The sequence below is a fragment of the Carcharodon carcharias genome, chromosome 2, assembly GCF_017639515.1.
Source record: "Carcharodon carcharias isolate sCarCar2 chromosome 2, sCarCar2.pri, whole genome shotgun sequence".
NCBI classification, from domain to species: domain Eukaryota; kingdom Metazoa; phylum Chordata; class Chondrichthyes; order Lamniformes; family Lamnidae; genus Carcharodon; species Carcharodon carcharias.
Genome location: NC_054468.1, coordinates 132,350,804 through 132,369,966, shown reverse-complemented (window position 1 = coordinate 132,369,966; position 19,163 = coordinate 132,350,804).

Below are 19,163 nucleotides of genomic sequence, written 5' to 3'. Positions count from 1 at the left end.
AACAACTTGCTGAGAGAGAAAGGGTGAGAAATAGAGAAAAACAATCTCAAAAAAATGAGGCATTAGAAATAAATAGTTTCCTTCAAGTGTATTGCACTGAGGGTAAAATACAGAATGAATTTGCAACTTAATGTAGCCCACACAGAGAGCAGCACATAGGCTGGGGAGCATTACGAAGAGAGTAATAAATAGGCTGAAGCATGTTTCTCAGAGTAGGCAATAGACTGGTATGCATTATACCAAGGGCAATGCACAGGCTGGGGTATGTTTAGCAAAGGTTGCCACTTGGGCTGGTGTGCATTATGCAGGGTAACATAAAGTTGGGAATTATATACAGAGGGTGGTATGTAGGCTAGGATGTGTTATACAGAAGTTAATGCACAGGCTGTAATATGTTATGCAGAGAGAATTGTATGGGCTGGGGTGTGTTATGAAGTTGTAATGCATGGGTACTGGGTGTTGTGCAGTAGCTAATACATGGTTGCTGGAGTATGTTACACCATGGGTAATGCATTTAAAATGTTTAAGATTCTTAGAGAATTTGAAAGGGTGGATAGAGAGAAACCATCTCCTCTCAGTCCAGAACAAAGGGCATATCCTTAAAATTAGGATCTAGACCATTCAACAGCTATGTCAGAAAGCACCTTTTTACACAATGGGTAGTGGAAATCTGGAACTCTCTCCCTCAAAAACGTATTGAGACTAGGTTAATTAAAAAATCAAAACTGAGGTAGATAGATTTTTGCTGGGCAGAGATATTGAGAGTTATGGAAAAAAGTGCAAAGGTGAAATTTAAGATACAAATTGGCCATGCTTTAATTGAATGGTGGATCAGGTTTGAGAGGCTGAGTTGTTTACTTCTGTTTCTTTGTAATGCATGGATTCTTGTGTTGCGCAGTAGGTAATGCATGGTGATGGGATGTGTTATGCAGCTGATGATGTATGGCTGGGTTGTGTTGTGCAATGGGTAATACAATGGGCACATGTGTCCTGCAGTGGGTAATGCATGGGCTGGGATATAACACAATTTCTGTGTTTTGATGCTCTATAAAACGCAAAATAATTTTGGGCATATTTAAACTGGGTTAGTTTTACAGCGTACTTCCAGCCAGATATTATTTTTACATATACCAAAAAAAAATTCAGTTCACTTCAATTGTATGGAGTGCACTAAGTTCCAAATAAACACTATCTCTGATCTAATCCCAAAATCTTATCCAGTTATTCCTGTTTCAAAGTTCAATGCCATAAACCTATTTCACAAACCAACCTACGAGCAAGCAGCAAAAAGATTAGGAGTCAGACATTATATATTGCTGATGTTTTTTTTAAAGATATTTGTTAATATTTTTACAATTATAAACTACTTTTAGGTTCAGTTATGAACTGAATACTTGTGTTATGCTAAAGACTTGATAAATCCCATCTATTTTAAATGTTTTGCTACCTCACATTTTGTTTTGACAAAAAAGAATATTTGCATAGTGTGTGTTCTAGATAAGTGTTCGCTGCTAAAGTTTTGTTGATAGCTGTAATTCTTAGGATTGTTTTGCCCTTTGGGTATTTTCAAGAGATGGGTAGACAATAGGCCTGTGAGAGACCTCCCTCACATGGTCAGCTTCTGATTTTCCCAGTATAGCCCATTAGTGGCAGTATTTAAAAAAAAATTCATTCTCTGGATGTAGCATCATTCACAAGGCTGGCATTTATTGTCCATCACTAGTTGTCCTTTAGAAGATGGTGGTGTGTCTCCTTTTTGAACCACTGCAGTCCATGTGGTAAAGGAGCTCCCACAATGCTGACGGCAGGGAGATCAAGGACTTTGACTAAGTGACGATGAAGGAATGGAGATATATGTCCAAGCTGGTGTATGACTTGGGAGGGCAGGTTGGAGGCAAGGGTGTTCCCAAGCACTGACTGCCCTCTGTTAGATGGTCAAGTTCACAGGCTTGGAAAGTGTTGCTGAAGAAGCCTTGGCAAGATGCTGCAGTGTACCCTGGCCAGGCCAAGAGGGGGAGAGGGGGAAATACGGTTATTGGACTAATAATTCAATTTTAAGGGATCTAGTGCACTTACCAAATGACAGTGGCAGCTGGTGCTCCTTTGGGCAGATGAAGCAAATTCCGTAACCAAGACAGTTTGTCACTGTGGCAATGAACTCATTGTAAGAACAGAGCACCTGTTGCCCTGAGGAGAAACTTAAAAGGGTTAAAAATATCACAAACAAATGCAAACTTTTGTAACTGGTCTTTTGGCTCTGAGTTGCAGTTTTGTGCATGGAATATTCCAGAAACAGGTTAAAAAAAATGTTGTGTATGTGTGTGTGCCATTCTCAGCCATAACAAGTCTAATAATTCTAGATGAGATGGATGGCTAATCCTTCATGATTATTCTGGAGTCACCAGGAATTGAAGATTAATCTCCCAGATATCGCTACATCCAGGAGAAAGATCGTAGAGACATTTTGTTTTAAATGTGTATTTTCTTTTGAACAGTTTGCTTCAGTGATAAAACTGTTGGAGGTGAGAGGTCAGAGGCTAGGAATTCTGCAACGGGTAATACATCTAGACTCCCCAAAGCCTGTCCACCCTCTACAAGACACAAATTAGAAGCGTGATGGAATACTCCACCTCTCTGGATGAGTGCAGCTCTAAAAGTCCTCAAGAAGTTCGACATCAGCCAGAACAAAGCAGCTGCCATAATTAGCACCCGATCCACCACTTTAAACATTCATCCTTCCACTGCCAGTGCTCAGTGGCAGCAATGTGTACTACCTATAAGATGCACTGCAGCAACTCACCAATCCCATGGGGCAGAATTTTGCCCTAGATAGGTGGGCAGGCCCGACCGGCTCGGTGGTGGGCGGGCAGCCGATCACCGCCGCTGAAGTGGGCCCCGCCGCCATTTTGAGTGGGTGGGCCAATTAAGGCTTCCTGTGCGGGGTGGGGAGGGATTCCCCAACTGTCAAAGTGCGCTCATTTGCGCATGCGCGCGGGAGAGCACACACCTCCCTGAGATTAAGTGCTGCTTCGGGGAGATCGGTGAAAGCTTTATAAACATCAAAAATAGAAAAATAAAAAAATTATTAAAATGTCCTCCTCATGTGACAATATCACACGAGATGGGACATGTTAATAAATATGACTAAAACTTTATTAAACTGCCAGTGGATGAGGTTTCATGTTCTTTCAGAAGTCCGCTGGGGCTTCTGGCCTGCTCGCCAGCCTTAAAGTTGGATGGGCAGGGCCTTTAATTGGGTTAACTACCCTGTCAATGGCCTCAATTGGCCATTGACAGGTCGGTGGGCGGACAGCTGTTTTCGCTGTCCGCCCGCCTTCCTGAATATTTAAATGGGGTGGAAAAATTCTGGCCATGAGCTCTGCCACTTGGAAAGACAAGGGCAGCAGATACAAGGGAATGCCACTGGCAGCAATTTCATCTTCAAGTCACACATCATCCTGACTTGGAAATATATCACCATTCCTTCACTGCTGCTAGGTCAAAATCCTAGAACTCCCTCCCTAACAGCACTGTGGGTGTACCTACACCACATGGACTGCAGTGGTTTAAGAAGGTGGCTCACTACCACCTTCTCAAGAGCTATTAGGGATGGGCAATAAATGCTGGCCTTGCTTGAAAATATCCCATAAACAAATAAAGAAAAAAGACTGACAGTCAAGAATAATTCAAGTAAGTAGTGAAGACTTTGTTCGCTTTCCAATGAGGATAGATGTGTTAAATGAGCAGTGACAGGAGTATGTGGCAGCGTGCTTGTATGTAGGAGGTCATACAACAAAACATCCAGGAATACATCCAACTGCAGTTGGCAGTGAGATTCATTTACATCAGCTGATGAGCTGCTGATGGAAGTAGGAGGAATTCTTGCCTCCTAATAGCTGGAGAGGTGGGGTTGCTTCATGCCAGGCTGACATCCCATAACCTGGGACAATGGAAAAAAAACACAGGGGCATATGGAGAGCATGCTGGCTGAAGTTAACACGTGAATGGACACTAGTGGTCCTTGGTATGAAAACCAGCATTATAAATCAATGAAATATCCAGTAAACATGCCGCAGCGGACTGATACCCTGTTGCAGTGGCCTATTGTTTTTCTACAGGTTCTATAGGAAAGAATGGGGATAGTGGGCTTAATAAGATAGAGCCAACACAGGCATGATGGGCTGAAAGGCCTCTTCTGTGCTGTAAGATTCTATGATTCCACATTTGGTTGATCAAGAACATACCTTAAAGAAATTGGATGGGGGTAGGATTTAGGGGCATTCTACTCAGATTATAATGGTAAGAATAGGTATAATTACAATTCAGTGCCATTCAAGGCAGGCTGAGGGCCTTTGGTTATAACTAACTGTATCCAATACTGCCCAATATAAATTTTTTGATGCAAGCATCACAAATCTTGGAGTGGCTTGGATGAGCATTTGGCTATGCCGAGTTACAATACACAAGCAGCATTTGAACAGTTGAAATCTAGAGTTTCTTGCCTAGTTGTGGTTTTGTACAGTTGTGTCTACTTTATGCCTAATTGTCCATTGGTGGCCAGAATACAGCCTATCTTGTATCTAAACAAAATGTTTAATAAGCCATAATGATTTCTTTAAGATAATGTATGACTGTGGGAATGACATTGGCTTCAGAATGGACATTGTTAAGTGTAGAAAATATAAATTATTCTACGGCAAACATAAAGAAATCTGGCATGATTTTAGACCAATAATCTTAGTCCTGTCATGTTTGTCAGAAAGCACTTTTGCTGTATAGCTATATAAAACTTTATATGTAATCTATTTTCCATCTGTTATTATTCAAATGTTTTAAATGTTGATGTTTGATGCAGAATAAACTTTCAATTTAACATGCTTTGCTTTTTCATTGCACCTTTGCACTTTTTTACTTGGTAATTGTGGACATGAGTTATCCTCAGTAATTGCAGAATGCTATTGATTGTAATTATGGAGATATCAACACTATAAGAAATGCAGGAATTAAAACAAAATTAGGATCATATAGCACAGGAGGCCATTCAGCCTATCACATTTGTGCTGGCTCTTTGAAGGAGTTATCCAATTAGCCCCAGTCCACTGCTCTTTTGCTATTGTCCTGCAAATGTTTCCTTTTCAAGTATCTGTCCAATTTCATCTTGCAAGTTATTACTGAATCTGCTTCCACTGATTTTTAGGCAGTGCATTCCAGATTATAATGCATTGTGCAAAAACAAAAATCTTCTGCTCTCTCCCTTGGTTGTTTTTTCAATTATTGGTTGCCAACTTTCCTACTAGCGGAGAAAATTTCTTCTTGCTTACCCTTATTAAAACCCATATAATTTGGAAAACTTATATTAAATCTTCCCTTAACATTCTATGTTCTAAGGAAAGCAATCCCCATTCTTTGGGCAGAATTTTGCCGTCAGCAAGCAGGGGGCGAGGCCCACTTGCCGATGTGTAAAATGACGCGGGATGACATCGGGCAGAACCCCCAACGTCTCCCCGCCCTATTTAAATTTTCAGCAAGGCAGGGGCACAGCAAAATCAGCTACGGGCCCACCGACCTGTCAATGGCCAATTGAGGCCATTGACAGGATCATTTAACCAATTAAAGGACCTACCCGTCCAACATTAAGGTTGGTGGGCAGGCCAGGTGCCCCGGCGGCAAATAGAGAAAACAAGAAACCTCATCGAGCGGCAGGATGTGGTTTCATGTGGGGTTTTAAAAATTTTAATGAAGTTATTCTGTAAATTATGAATATGTCCCAAATCATGTGACATTGTCACATGAGGCGGACATGTAAGGGAATTTATTTTTTCTATTTTTAATATTTTACAAAGTCCAGGCAATCTTCCTGAGACCTGCGCTCTTTCGTATGCATGCACGAGAGAGCGCACTCTCGATTTCAGGGATTCCTCCCCGCCCACACAGGGAGCGGATAGTGCTTCCTGCCAGACGTCACGATGGGCGGGCCTTAATTGGCTCCGCGCCTGCCGGAGATTGGGTTGGGCCTGCCCGCCTGACAGGCAGAAAATTCTGCCCTTTGTGTCTCTCTGCATTACTGAAGTCCCACAAACTTGTTGCCATTCTGATAAATCTCCTCTGCACCCTCTCCAAATTGGAAAGATATAGTTGGAGTCATAGGGGAATTCTACTCCCCCACTTAATTAATTCTGAGGAGATAAAATAGATTCCCTTAGAAGGTCCTGGTTTGGTTCTCTGGTGTGTACTAAGTATGTGATCTCAGTTGTGATGGTACTAAGAGCACCACTGTGGATCTAAATGTTTTGAACTGGGTCAAGGGACAAAATTACCATGTTTTCATAATCATTGTCCAAAGGCAAAGAATGATTGTGTGAATGTCACGTGTGATTCTGATATTCTTCCCCCACACCTGGAAATAATTCATCCTGGTTCACCCACAAAGAATGCTCATTTACAATAGGGAGTCAAGAGCAACTGTTGGCTATTGAGCTATACCACAGTCAGAACCTTTAGGAGGGTAGGACTGGGGTAGGAGCTGTACATAAAATAAATTAGGATAATATTACAATCTCCTTAAAGACCAATAATATTTCAGAGAAATTTGAACTTCCAGTTAACAGCTGAAAGAATAACACATGGGGAGATGGTGACATAGTGCTAATGTGACTGGACTAGCAATCCAGGGGCTCAAGCTAATTCTCTGGGGACATGGGTTCAATTCCCACCAGCTGCCATGGTGGAATTTAAAATCATTTTAATAGATCTGTATTATAAATCTAGTTTCAGTAATACTGACCGAAACCATCATTAAAAGAACATCTTGTTCAATGTAGTTGACTCTTAACTGCCCTCTAAAATGGTTCAGCAAGCCCCTCAGTTCAAGGGTATTTAGGGATGGGGCAAGAAATTCTGGCCTTGCCAGTGAGGCCCACATCTCATGAAAGAATAAAGGCTTCTTGTTTTAAAACTTTTGCTGTATCGAATGACTAAACAGTCTGTTAACTAAATACTATTTTCTTTTTAGGCAACTTATTCTCTAAACTATAAAAATAAATTCCTTTTTACTTATCACACATTGCACTTTCCATGGAATTACAGTTTTTATTGCAAACAGTTCATAGGTGTTCCCAGCTTTCAATGGGTTGCTTCCATTTGACTTTCCCAGCTGGTTAATGCCTAATTCCAGAACTCTCTCTCCCTACGAGGGTTACTCTGTAGATTTATTCCTCTAGCTCCAGCTAGGAAAATCTTTCTGCCTTCTTTAACTCTTCACAAACTCAGTCTACAATCTGAGCTTGGGCTCCCACCCGCATTCTGTGCGGTGAACAATAGAGTCAGCGTTTTCTCTGCTTAAAAGGGAGGCCTGGCTGCTTTTATCTTTTGCTCTCTCTATCTCTCAGATGGCTGCAGACTACCCAATACAAAACTGCAACTGCTGTCAGTATGTGATATTTCTGGGTTTAAAGGGAAGCCTGTAACCTGATCTCAAAATGGCCACAAGCATAAACATCTTGCACCTCTCGCTCAATAAAGCAATCTGAGTTTTATTCAGATCTCTAACAATTAAACCACCCAAGCTTACTATCAGGCAGACTCCAGCACAGATTTATTTATTTGTTCATGGGATGCAGGCATCACTGGCTAGATTAGCGTTTATTGCCCAACCCTATATGCCTCGACAAAGTTCAAAGTTGTGGTGAGCCACCTTCTTGAACCATGTGTTATAGGAACACCTACAATGCTGTTAGGAAGGGAGGATCCAGGATTTTGAGAGGAAATTACAGATGGTGGTATTCCAATGCATCTGTTGCTCTTGTCCTTCTAGATGATAAAGGGTTTGGAAGGTGCTGTTGAAGGAACGTTGTCAATTAGCTGCAGTGCAACTCGTAGATGGTACATACTGCTACCACTGTGTGTTGGTGGTGGAGGGAGTGCCTGCTGAAGCTGGTGCTGGATGGAGTGGCAATCAAGTGGGCTACTTTGTCCTGGATGGTGACATGACCCCTTTTATCTGCCCTATATTTAGAGCTACAGCCCCAAAATATTGTAGCAGGGAAGTTGCACTGTCTCCCTGACATGCACTGGGCCTCACAGTTGCCATGGTGGCTGTCAGCTGAGTCCCTGCCGTCAGGTGGCAGTGGCAGTGGAGAGCACCAGTTTGGGGAGTTTTTGGTGCCTGGGGGTGGGGGTGGGGGGTCCCTTTGGGGGACGGCACAGTTTCTTTGGTGGGCTTGTGTGTCAGAGCTGGAGGCCATTAGCTGCGGCTGAAGAGTGGGCAGGAGGGGAAGGAGCCTGAGAGAGCAGCCCAGCCAAAGGCCTATGTCAGTGACTGGGGAACCAGTGCCGGTAAAAGGGAACTAGAGCATGCATCGAGCTACTCGAGGTCAATGAAGACAGTCTAGATAGCACAGAACTCTCCGAGTTCAAGAAGTCCCGAGATGCTGAAGATAACCATTCCTGGTCTGGATGCAAGGTAATCTGTGGCTCACATGTTTGAGTGGAACTAGCAACAGGGGTGCCATTTGCATGCTAACTCTCAACTTCATTTTGGCTGTGTTGCATGCACAGTTTTAAGCCGAAAACTCATTTTGCAAAGAGTGGGGATGGGAGGTTAAAGAGAGAAAGGTTCAGAGTCACAGGCCTTCACTCTACCTGAAAGTAAGGCATTTCTGCTTCCCATGGTTGCATCGGTCTTCACTATAGAGGATACAAGTGTCATTCCAGAGATAGCTGTAAATCAGGAATTGGAACTCAGGAAAATTCAATTCAGTAGGCAAGTGGTGCTGAGCAAATATTTGCAGCTGCAGGCTGACAAGCCCCCTGGATCTGACCCCTAGGACATCATCCTAGGGTCTTAAAAGAAATGGCCAGTGAGATAGTTGATGTGTTGGTTTTAATTTTCGAAAATTCCCTAGATTTGGGGTAAGTTCCATTAGATTGGAAAATAGCGAATGTAACTCCCTTATGCAAAAAGGGAGGGAGACAGAGGTCAGGAAACTATGGGCCAGTTAGCTTAACATCAGTCATAGGGAAAATGTTAGATGCTATTATTAAAGACGTTATGGCAGAGCATTTAGATAAACTCAAGCTAATCAGGCAGAGCCAACATGGTTTTGTGAAAGGGAAATCATGTTTAACCAATTTATTGGAGTTCTTTGAAGAAGTAACATGTGCTGTGGATAAAGGGCAACCCGTGGATGTACTATACTTAGATTTACAGAAGGCATTTGATAAGGTGCCACATCAAATGTTATTGTGGAAAATAAAAGCTCACGGGTGTAGGGGGCAACATAATGGAAAATTGGCTTGCTGCAGGAAACAGAGAGTAGGCACAAATGGGTCATTTTCCGGTTGTGAAGATGTAACTAGCGGTGTGCCAGGGGGATCAGTGCTGAGGACTCAACTTTTTACAATTTATATAAATGACTTGGGTGAAGGGGCTGAAGGTATGGTTGCTAAACTTGCAGATGATACAAAGATAGGTAGGAAAGTAAGCTGTGAAGAACACATATGGAGGCTACAAAGGGATATAAATAGGCTATTTGAGTGGGCAAAGACCTGTCAAAGGATTATAATGTGGGAAAATGTAAAATAGCCCATTTTGGCAGAAAGAATAAAAAAGAAGCATATTATTTAAACGGTGAGCGATTGCAGAGCTCTGAGATGCAGAGAGATCTGGGTAACCTAGTGCATGAATCATAAAAGGTTAGTATGCAGTTATAGCAAGTAATTAGGAAAGCTAATAGAATGTTACTGTTTTTGGGAGGGGAATGAAATATAAACATAGGGAGGTCACATCTGGATTATTCTGTACAGTATTGGCGTCCTTATTTAAGGAAGGATGTAAATGTATTAGAAGCAGTTCAGAGGAGGTTTACTAGAATAATAGCTGGAATGGGAGGGTTGTCTTATGAGGAAAGGTTGGACAGGCCAAGCTTGCTTCTGCTGGAATTTAGAAGAGTAAGAGGCGGCTTGATTGAAACATATAAGATCCTGAGGGGTCTTGACAGGGTGGATATGGGAAGGATGCTTTCTCTTGTGGGAGAATCTCAAACCAGGGGTCACTGTTTAAAAATAAGGGGTCGCCCATTTAAGACAGGGATGAGGAGAGATTTTTTTTCTCTCAGAGGGTTGTGAGTCCTTGAAACTCTCTTCCTCAAAAGGCACTGGAAGTCAGTGTGCTGAAATTGCTCAGTTTGCTCAACTTCTCCGGACTGTTTTTAAGTTTTGTGGGGCACCACCTTCCAGCTTGCGATGTCATTTTGCAGCAAGTTGACCCCTTGCATGGGCAAGCTTGAAATTACACCCACTGTTACCAACCTGATAACAAGTTCACTCTTTAAGTGAATTGTCACTAATGGTACCTCAGCACTTTCTCCAGCTAGTCCTTTGATTATCACTTTGGAATTTGTCCTGCTTCTGTGTGGGAAATCTTCAATTCTCCCCGTTAGGAGTGTCTGTGAACAACCAATATTTGAGAGAATGTTACTCTTTCTTCCCGGTTCTCTGGAACCACTAGGGGGCACTTCCCCTTTACATATGAATCCTGATAGGATTCTGTGCCTTCCTTTGTATTTGCATAAAAGGATTATGATTATAGTTACTACAGATAAGGACTGCATTAGAATACTGCCTGTGGCTTTCTTCACATGTCAGCAGTGTTCTTTTATATGGCCTGGTTTACCACAATTAAAGTAGGCAGGGCCTGGTCCTGCAGCTCTGTCTTCTTCATTCCTTCTTTTCAAAGTTGGGGATTGGTTTCCCCATTTTCCTCCATTTTCTTTTCTGTTAGGATCAATTTCTTTTCCATCTGTCTTCTGCTTATCTTTCCCCTGTTGATATGAACTATTTGGCTCATGTCTGTTGTGATTCAGAGGCTATGAGTCAATTCCCAATCCTCAGCCTTCATGCCAGCTGTCCTTGCTGAAGTAACATTTTGTTCAAGGTACATTTTAACATAGTAAGGGAGACAATTTGTAAACTCCTCTAACAACACCAATTCTCTTAATCCATCATAAGTATGCTCTATCTTTAAAACACACACCCATCAGTCAAACGCAATCTGTTTGATACTTTAAATTCCAGATTCATTTGCATGGGCTTTTTATGGGAATTTTGGAATTACTGATGAAATGGCTCTGGCACAAGTTCATTGGCACTCAGGGTTGCATCCGTAGTCTGTTTGTAATCAGCAGTCTCTTCAGGGGCCAGTGTAGAGAGGATTTCTTGGGCTTTTCCTGTTAACTGGCCCTGGATCATCTGTGCCCATGCCTCTTGGGATTAATGCAGCTGATCTGCAACTTTTTCAAAAGCAGCAAAGAAGGATTCTACATCTCCCTCTTTTAATTTAGGAACAAATTTGGAGAATTTTAGGGCTTTGAGGTCTGTTTTGGAATTTTGGGGATTTAGGCTGTCATTAGGCAGAATAAGATTTCTCCTAGCAGCTTCGAGTTGCCTTAGGTCTCTATCTCTCTGTACTTGCCGCTCTTATTCCAACTTCTGTAGCTGGAAATTCCTTTCTCTTTCTCCTCTCTCTGTTTCTTTCTGAGTTTCTCTTTCCTCCCATTTTTTCTGGGCTTGAAGTTTTAGCTCCTTTTCTCAGGCTTTAAACTCTAGCTCTGTTTTTTCCCTTGGGCTTTAAACTCCAGTTCAATTTCCAACATTTCCAGTTCTATTGTGGCTAAATGGTCATCAGTTTGCTCTCCTTCATCAGTAAAGTGCTATCAAGCGGCACTTGCTTAGTAATCACCTGCTCGCTGACACTCACTTTGGGTTCCGCCAGGGCCACTCAGCTCCAGACCTCATTGCAGCCTTGGTTCAAACATGGACAAAAGAGCTGAACTCCCCAGGTGAGGTGAGAGCGATTGCCCTTGGCATCAAGGCCGCATTTGACCGACTGTGGCATCAAGGAGCCCGAGCAATGGGAATCGGGAGAAAACTTTCCATTGGTTGGAGTCATACCTAGCACAAAGGAAGATGGTTATGGTTGTTGGAGGTCAGTTACCTCAGTTCCAGGACTTCACGACAGGAGTTCCACAGGGTAGTGTGCTTGGCCCAACCATCTTCAGCTGCTTCATCAATGACCTTCCTTCCATCATAAGGTCAGAAGTGGGTTGTTCGCGGTGATTGCACAATGTTCAGCACCATTCGTGACTCCTCAGATACTGAAGCAGTCCATGTCCAAATGCAGCAAGACCTGGACAATATCCAGACTTGGGCTGACAAGTGGCAAGTAACATTTGCACCACACAAGTGTCAAACAATGACCATCTTCAACAAGAGAGAATCCAACCATCACCCCCTGATGTTCAATGGCATTACCATCACTGAATCTCTCACTGTCAACATCCTGGGGGTTGCCTCCTGACTCCCCAAGGCCTGTACACCATCTACAAGGCACAAGTCAGGGATGTGATAGAATATTCCCCACTTGCCTGGATGAGTGCAGCTCCCGCAACACTCAAGAAGCTTGACACCATCCAGGACAAAGCAGCCCACTTGACTGGCACCACATCCAGAAACATTCACTCCCTCCACCACCGACGCACAGCAGCAGCAGTGTGTACCATTTACAAGTTGCACTGCAGCAATTCACCAAGACTCCTTCGACAGCACCTTCCAAACCCACAACCACTACCATCTAGAAGGACAAGGGCAGCAGATAGATGGGAACACCACCACCTGGAAGTTCCTCTCCAAGTCACTCACCATCCTGACTTGGAAATATATTCCTGTCGCTGGGTCAAAATCCTGGAACTCCCTCCCTAATAGCACCGTGGATGCACCTACACCACACATGCTGCAGCGGTTCAAGAAGACAGCTCACTGCCACCTTCTCAAGGGAAATTAGGAATGGGCAATAAATGCTGTCCCAGCTAGTGAAGCCCACATCCCATGAATGAAAAAAAAAATAAAGTAACCTGGTCTGGTTCCGATTCAGCTTCTGCTGCCTGTTCAGTCTCTGGACTGAATCCAAAATGCTCAGCCAACATTTTCAGGAATCCCTGTCTTTTTGCCTTGGTTGTCTTCAGTCCTATCTGCTTTGCAGTGGTTTTTAGCTGCTCCATGTCTAAGGATGCTAACTTTTGCCAATTTAAACCCTCCTGACCGATAAACTCTTGAGCATCACAAGTTGCCATCTTGATTTTTCTTAGTACTATTTATAAAACAAAGCTTGCTGCTCTAGCTTCTGGTTTGGTTTCAATCAATCTGGACTCCTGTTACTTCCCTTCCACTTCATTGCAGTTCAAGATTTGACTCCTTTCAGAATGGATTAAACCTCGGCTTTCTGAAGAAATTTGGCTTTGGCTCCGTTTGCAATGGGTAATATTCCAGACAAGAGACCTGATTGTTACTGTCACGTAAAAACCATTTCTTCAAAGCGGTGAGTGTGAGTGTGTGTGTGCGTGTGTGTGTGTGTGTGTGTGTGTGTGTATACGTGTGTGCGCGTGTGTGTGTATACGTGTGTGTGTGTGTGTATATGTGCGTGTGCGTATATGTGTGTGTGCGTGTATGTGTATATGTGTGTGTGTGTATACGTGTGTGTGTGTGTGTGTATATGTGCGTGTGCGTATATGTGTGTGTGCGTGTATGTGTATATGTGTGTGTGTGTATACGTGTGTGTGTGTATATGTGTGTGTGTGTGTGTATGTGTGTGTGTATGTGTGTGTAAGTGTGTGTGTGTGTATGTATATGTGTGTTTGTGTGTATATGTGTGTGTGTATATGTGTGTGTATATGTGTGTGTGTGTGCATGTGTGTGTGTGTGTATATGTGTGTGTGTGTATATGTGTGTGTGTGTGCGCACGCGCGCACATGTGTGTGTTTATTTTGCATGTGATTCAATTATAAAAATTACCTGCGGCAAAAATTTCGTCTTAAACAAGATAAAGGTTAGTTCATTACAAAACTACCGTTGTAAGTCACTTAAGTAAAGGTGATAAAGTTATTAACTAAAATACAAATTCAAATGTGGAAATGAAGTCAAAGGAAAAAGGATATCTAAAGATGAAATTTCAAATCAATCTCTGTGAGATATCGTTGAATTCCTTCTTTCCAAAGTGAAGGGGTTGAAACTTGTGGTTCTGTTTAGCAGCTGCGAAGGCTTGTGAAGCTGAAGATTTGAAGTTTCCTTCCATAGGTGGGCTTGGTAGGTAGAGCAGATTCTGGCAGAGAGTAAAGGCTCCTTTCCTTTCTGGAGACTGCAGGTACTGACAGTGGATTACCTGGTTTCTTCTCAGTAGCCCTGAGATATTTTTACTGGAAGCTTTACTCCGAAACCCCTGATGGCAGGAAACCTGAGTTCTTAGATTTGGTTCATGACTGTTTCAGCTGAGAGTTGTGTGCTGCTATTGTCTCTCACACTGCAACACAAAATAGCTTCTTGCAGCCTCTTTTATTTAATCCAAAAACACAAAATAGTTGCTATCCCAAATTGTCAAATCATACTTCCATATTAAATATTGGGTTAGCCCTTGTCTGGGGGCCATGGTCCAATCCATTGTTTTTTTAGCTGAGGTAATTAATCTTTTAAATGTTTCAGCCATTAACTTCAATGGTTCCCATTCTCCCAGGTTTGGGAGATAGGAAAGAGCTATTCACACCTCCACGGAAGCCATTGTCAATGATTTTCTGCTTACCCTCATGGAGATGCACATTGAATTACAAATGTCTTCACGAGTCATGGATATGTCTACTTGCAATCCACTTGGAGTCTTCTAGAAGCTTAATCACATTGCATTTGTAAAAGGTCAGGTGACTTTTGTTGGCCATCTTCAAAGCTTGTTGTGTCAATTTAAAATCAAGATTAGTTTTTTAAACAAAATTTATAATGGCCATGAACACCTGACTACGCTACTGACCACTAGCCACTGACCACTATCCTGACCATCTTACCCCCAACTGACCACTGGCCCCCTGACTGACCACTTGACCCTCCCAACTGACCAAACCCTCAACTGACCCTCCCCACTGACCACCTGAACCCCTGCGGAACCTCCTACTGACCAACCCCACCCAACCACCCTTCCACTGACCACTCTGCTACAACCCTACTGCCCCCAGCTGATACCCTTCACTGACCACCCACCCTCCTCCACTGACCACCTGAACTCCACCTCTCCACTGACCACCTTATCCCCCCCCGACTGAACCTCCACTGACCACCCAACCCCCATCCCCCCAGACAAAGTCCCCCTGACCAACCCCCCTAAACTGACCTCCCCTCCGACTGACCACCCTACTAACCACATGACCCCCCCAACCCCCCAGTGGGTTGGGGGGGGGTCAATAGGTGGAAAGGCATGTTGTGATGAGGACATAAGGAATCTGCAAGGGGATATAGATAGGTTGAGTGAGTGAGCAAAAACTTGGCAGATGGAGGTTAATGTAGGAAAGTGTGAGATCATGCACTTTGGTAGGAAGAATTAAAAGGTAGATTATTATTTAAATGGAGAGAGACTCCAAAAAAGTGCAGCACAGAGGGACCTGAGTGTTCTTGTGCATGAAACACAAAAAGTTAGTGTACAGGTGCAGCAAGTAATTAAGAAGACAAATGGAATTTTGGCCTGTTTGGGGGTTGGTAGGGGGTTAGAGTTTAAAAATAGGGAAGTCTTGTTACAGCTGTACAGGGTGTTGGTGAGGTTGTACCTGGAATACTGTGTATAGTTTTGGTCCCCATATTTAAGAAAGGATATACTGGCATTGGAAGCAGTTCAAAAGAGATTCCCAAGGCTGATTCCTGGGATGAAAGGGTTGACTTATAAAGAACGGCTAAACAGGTTAGGCCTTTATTCATTACAGTTTAGAAGAATGAGGGGTGATCTTATTGAAACGTAGAAGATTCTGAGGGTGCTTGACAGGGTAGGTGTTGAGAAGATGTTTCCACTCGTGGGGGAATCTCGAACTAGGGGACATAGTTACAGAATAAGGGTTCACTCATTTAAAACTGAGATGCGAAGGAATTTCTTCTCTCAGAGGGTAGTGAACATCTGGAATTCTCTACCCCAGAGAGTTGTGGAGGCTAGATCACTGAAAATATTTAAAGAGGAGGTAGATAGATTTTTGAAAGATCGGGGAGGTGAGGGTTATGAGGAGCTGGCACGAAAGAGGAGTTGAAGACTGGAGCAGATCAGCCATGATTTTGTTGAATGACGTGACAGACTTGAGGGGCTGAATGGCCTACTCCTGCTCCTATTTATTATGTTCTTATGACTCTGCAGCCCTCGACTAAAGGCTTCAGGAACGTGCTGCCTTGCACAGTTCTCGCCTGTCCTGAGTCGGAACATCAGGCGAAAAAGGATTGGCTGGATTTTGAGGTAAGAAACTATGAGCAGAGATTCTTCCACTCTACGGAAGTTCAGGCCCAGTATCACAACTACACACTCATGACAATCTCTGACTGCAGGAATAACCCAATAAAACAGGATTAATGCTTAATAGATATCGTGGTGGGAATCTCAGACTGTAGTTTTAACCATATAAAAACAGGGGTATGAATCCCTGACTGCAGTAATAAAGTGATAGGAAGAGGAGTAAGAACCTGACTGCAGTAATATCCTATAAAAACAGAACTATCTCTGACTCTATTAATAATTCCATTGAAACAGGGGTATGAATCTCTGAGTGAAGTAACCACCCATAGGAGCAGAAGTAAGAATTTTTGATTGCATTAATAATCCTATAGAACCTAGTGTAAGAATTTCTGACTGCAGTAATAATCCTATAAAAACAGGAATAACATTTCTGACTCCAGTAATAATTGTATAGAAACTGGTGTAAGAATTTCTGACTGCAGTAATAGTTCCGTCGAAACAGGAGTATGAATCTCTGACTGCAGTAACCACTCTATAGGAACAGGAGTAAGAATTTCTGATTTCAGTAATAACGCTAGAAAAACAGGAATAAGGGAGTAAGGATCGTTGATTGCAGCATGACTGTAAAACAGGGGAAAGAACTCTGAATGCAGCAATAACTCTATAAAATGGAGGCTAGAATCTTTGGCTGCAGAATTAACCCTGTAGAAAAAGGTGTATTTCTGATTATAGTCATAACACAGTGGACACAGAAATAAGAATCTCTGGCTGCAAAAACTCTATAGACACAGCAGTAAGATCTCTGGTCGCAGCAATAACCCTAAAGAAATTTGGGATAGAACCTTTGACTGCAGTAACAACACTATAGGAACACATATAAGGTCTGACTGCTGTAATAACTCAATACAAACAGCAGTAAGACTCCCTGACTGCAGTAATAACTCTAAAGAAACAAAGAGTATGGACCTATGGCTGTAGTAATAATGTGACAGAAACAGCAACTCACCAAGACTCCTTCAACAGCACCTTCCAAACCCACAACCTCTACTGCCTAGAAGGTCAAGGGCAGCAGATGCATGGGAACAACATGACCTGCAAGTTCCCCTCCAAGTCACACACCATCCTGATTTAGAACTATACTGCCGCTGGGTCAAAGTCTTGGAACTCCCTTCCTAACAGCACTGCGGGTGTTCCTACGACACATGGACTGCAGCGGTTCAAGAAGGCAATACACAGCCACCTTCTCAAGGGCAACTAGGGATGGGCAATAAATGCTGGTCTAGCCACCCACATCCCATGAAAGAATAAAAGTATGACGCTCTGTCTGAAGGAATTATCATATAAAAATGGAATTATGAACAGACTGCAGTTATACTTCATAGAAACAATGGTAAGAATCTGGGACTGAAATATTAATTGTATAACAATAGAAGTACATATCCCTTACTGCATTAATAATGTGATGGAATGAGGAGAATGAATCTCTGACTGCAGTAATAATACCATTAGAAACATGAGTAAGAATCACTGACTGCAATAATAATTCTTTGGTAAAAGTCTCTGTTTGCAGCAATAACCCCATTGAAACAGGGGTGAGAATATATGACTGAAGTAATCACATTATGAAACATGGGTAAGGATTTATTACTCATACCTATTTTCAAAATCACTTAAACATGTAAAAATGATGTATTTTGAAACTATTTTGAATACTGTGTACCAATATCCTGGCAAAATACTGTGGATGCAAAAAAATGCTGGGAAAACTCAGCTGTGTTGAAATGCCAAGCGACAGGGAAGTCTGGGTCATGCTTGCAGACAGACCGAAGGTGTTCTGCAAAGCAGTCACCCAGACTGCGTTGGGTCTCTCCAATGTAGAGGAGACCACATTGGGAGCAGCGAATGCAGTAGACCAAATTGAGAGAAGTGCAAGTGAATCACTGCTTCACTTGAAAGGAGTGTTTGGGCCCTTGGATGGTGAGGAAGGGGAAGTAAAGAGGCAGGTGTTATATCTTCTGCGATTGCATGGGGAGGTGCCGTGGGAGGGGTTGAGGTGCAGGGAGTGATGGAGGAGTGGACAAGGAGGATGATCCTTTTGAACGCATAGGCTGGTGGGGTGATAAGTGAGGACAAGGGGGACCCTATCATGGTTCTGGGAGGGAGAGGAATGTGTGAGGGCAGAGGTGTGGGAGATAGGTTGGACACGATTGAGGGCCTTGTCAGCCACCGTGGGTGGGAAACCTCAGTTAAGGAAGAAGGAAGATAGGTCAGAAGCGCTGTTTTGGAACAGATGCGACAGAGGCGAAGGAACTGACAGAATGGTTTGGAGTCTTACAGGAGTCAGGGTGTAGGGAGCTGTAGTCAAGGTAGCTCTCACCTGGACCTAGAAAAATTTATCAATTTTGCTTCCAATTTCCACCCCTCCATCACTTTCACATGGTTCATCACTGACACTTCCCTTCCCTTCCTTGACTTCTCTGTCTCAATTTCTGGTGATAGACTGTCCACCAATATTCATTACAAGCCCTCTGACTCCCACAGCTACCTTAACTAGAGCTCCTCACACCCTGTTTCCTGTAAGGACTGCATCCATTCTCTCAGTTCCTTCGCCTCCGTTGCATCTGTTCCAATGCTGCCACTTTCCAAAACAGTGCTTCTGACATGTCTTCCTTTTTCCTTAACCGAGGTTTCCCACCGTCAGTGCTTGAAAGGGCCCTCAACCATGTCTGACCTATCTCCCGCACCTCTGCCCTCACATCTTCCTCTCCCTCCCAGAGGCATGGTAGGGTCCCCCTTGTCCTCACTTTTCACCCCAATAGCCTCTCAAAGGATCATCCTCCGCCACTTCCGCCAAATCCAGCAT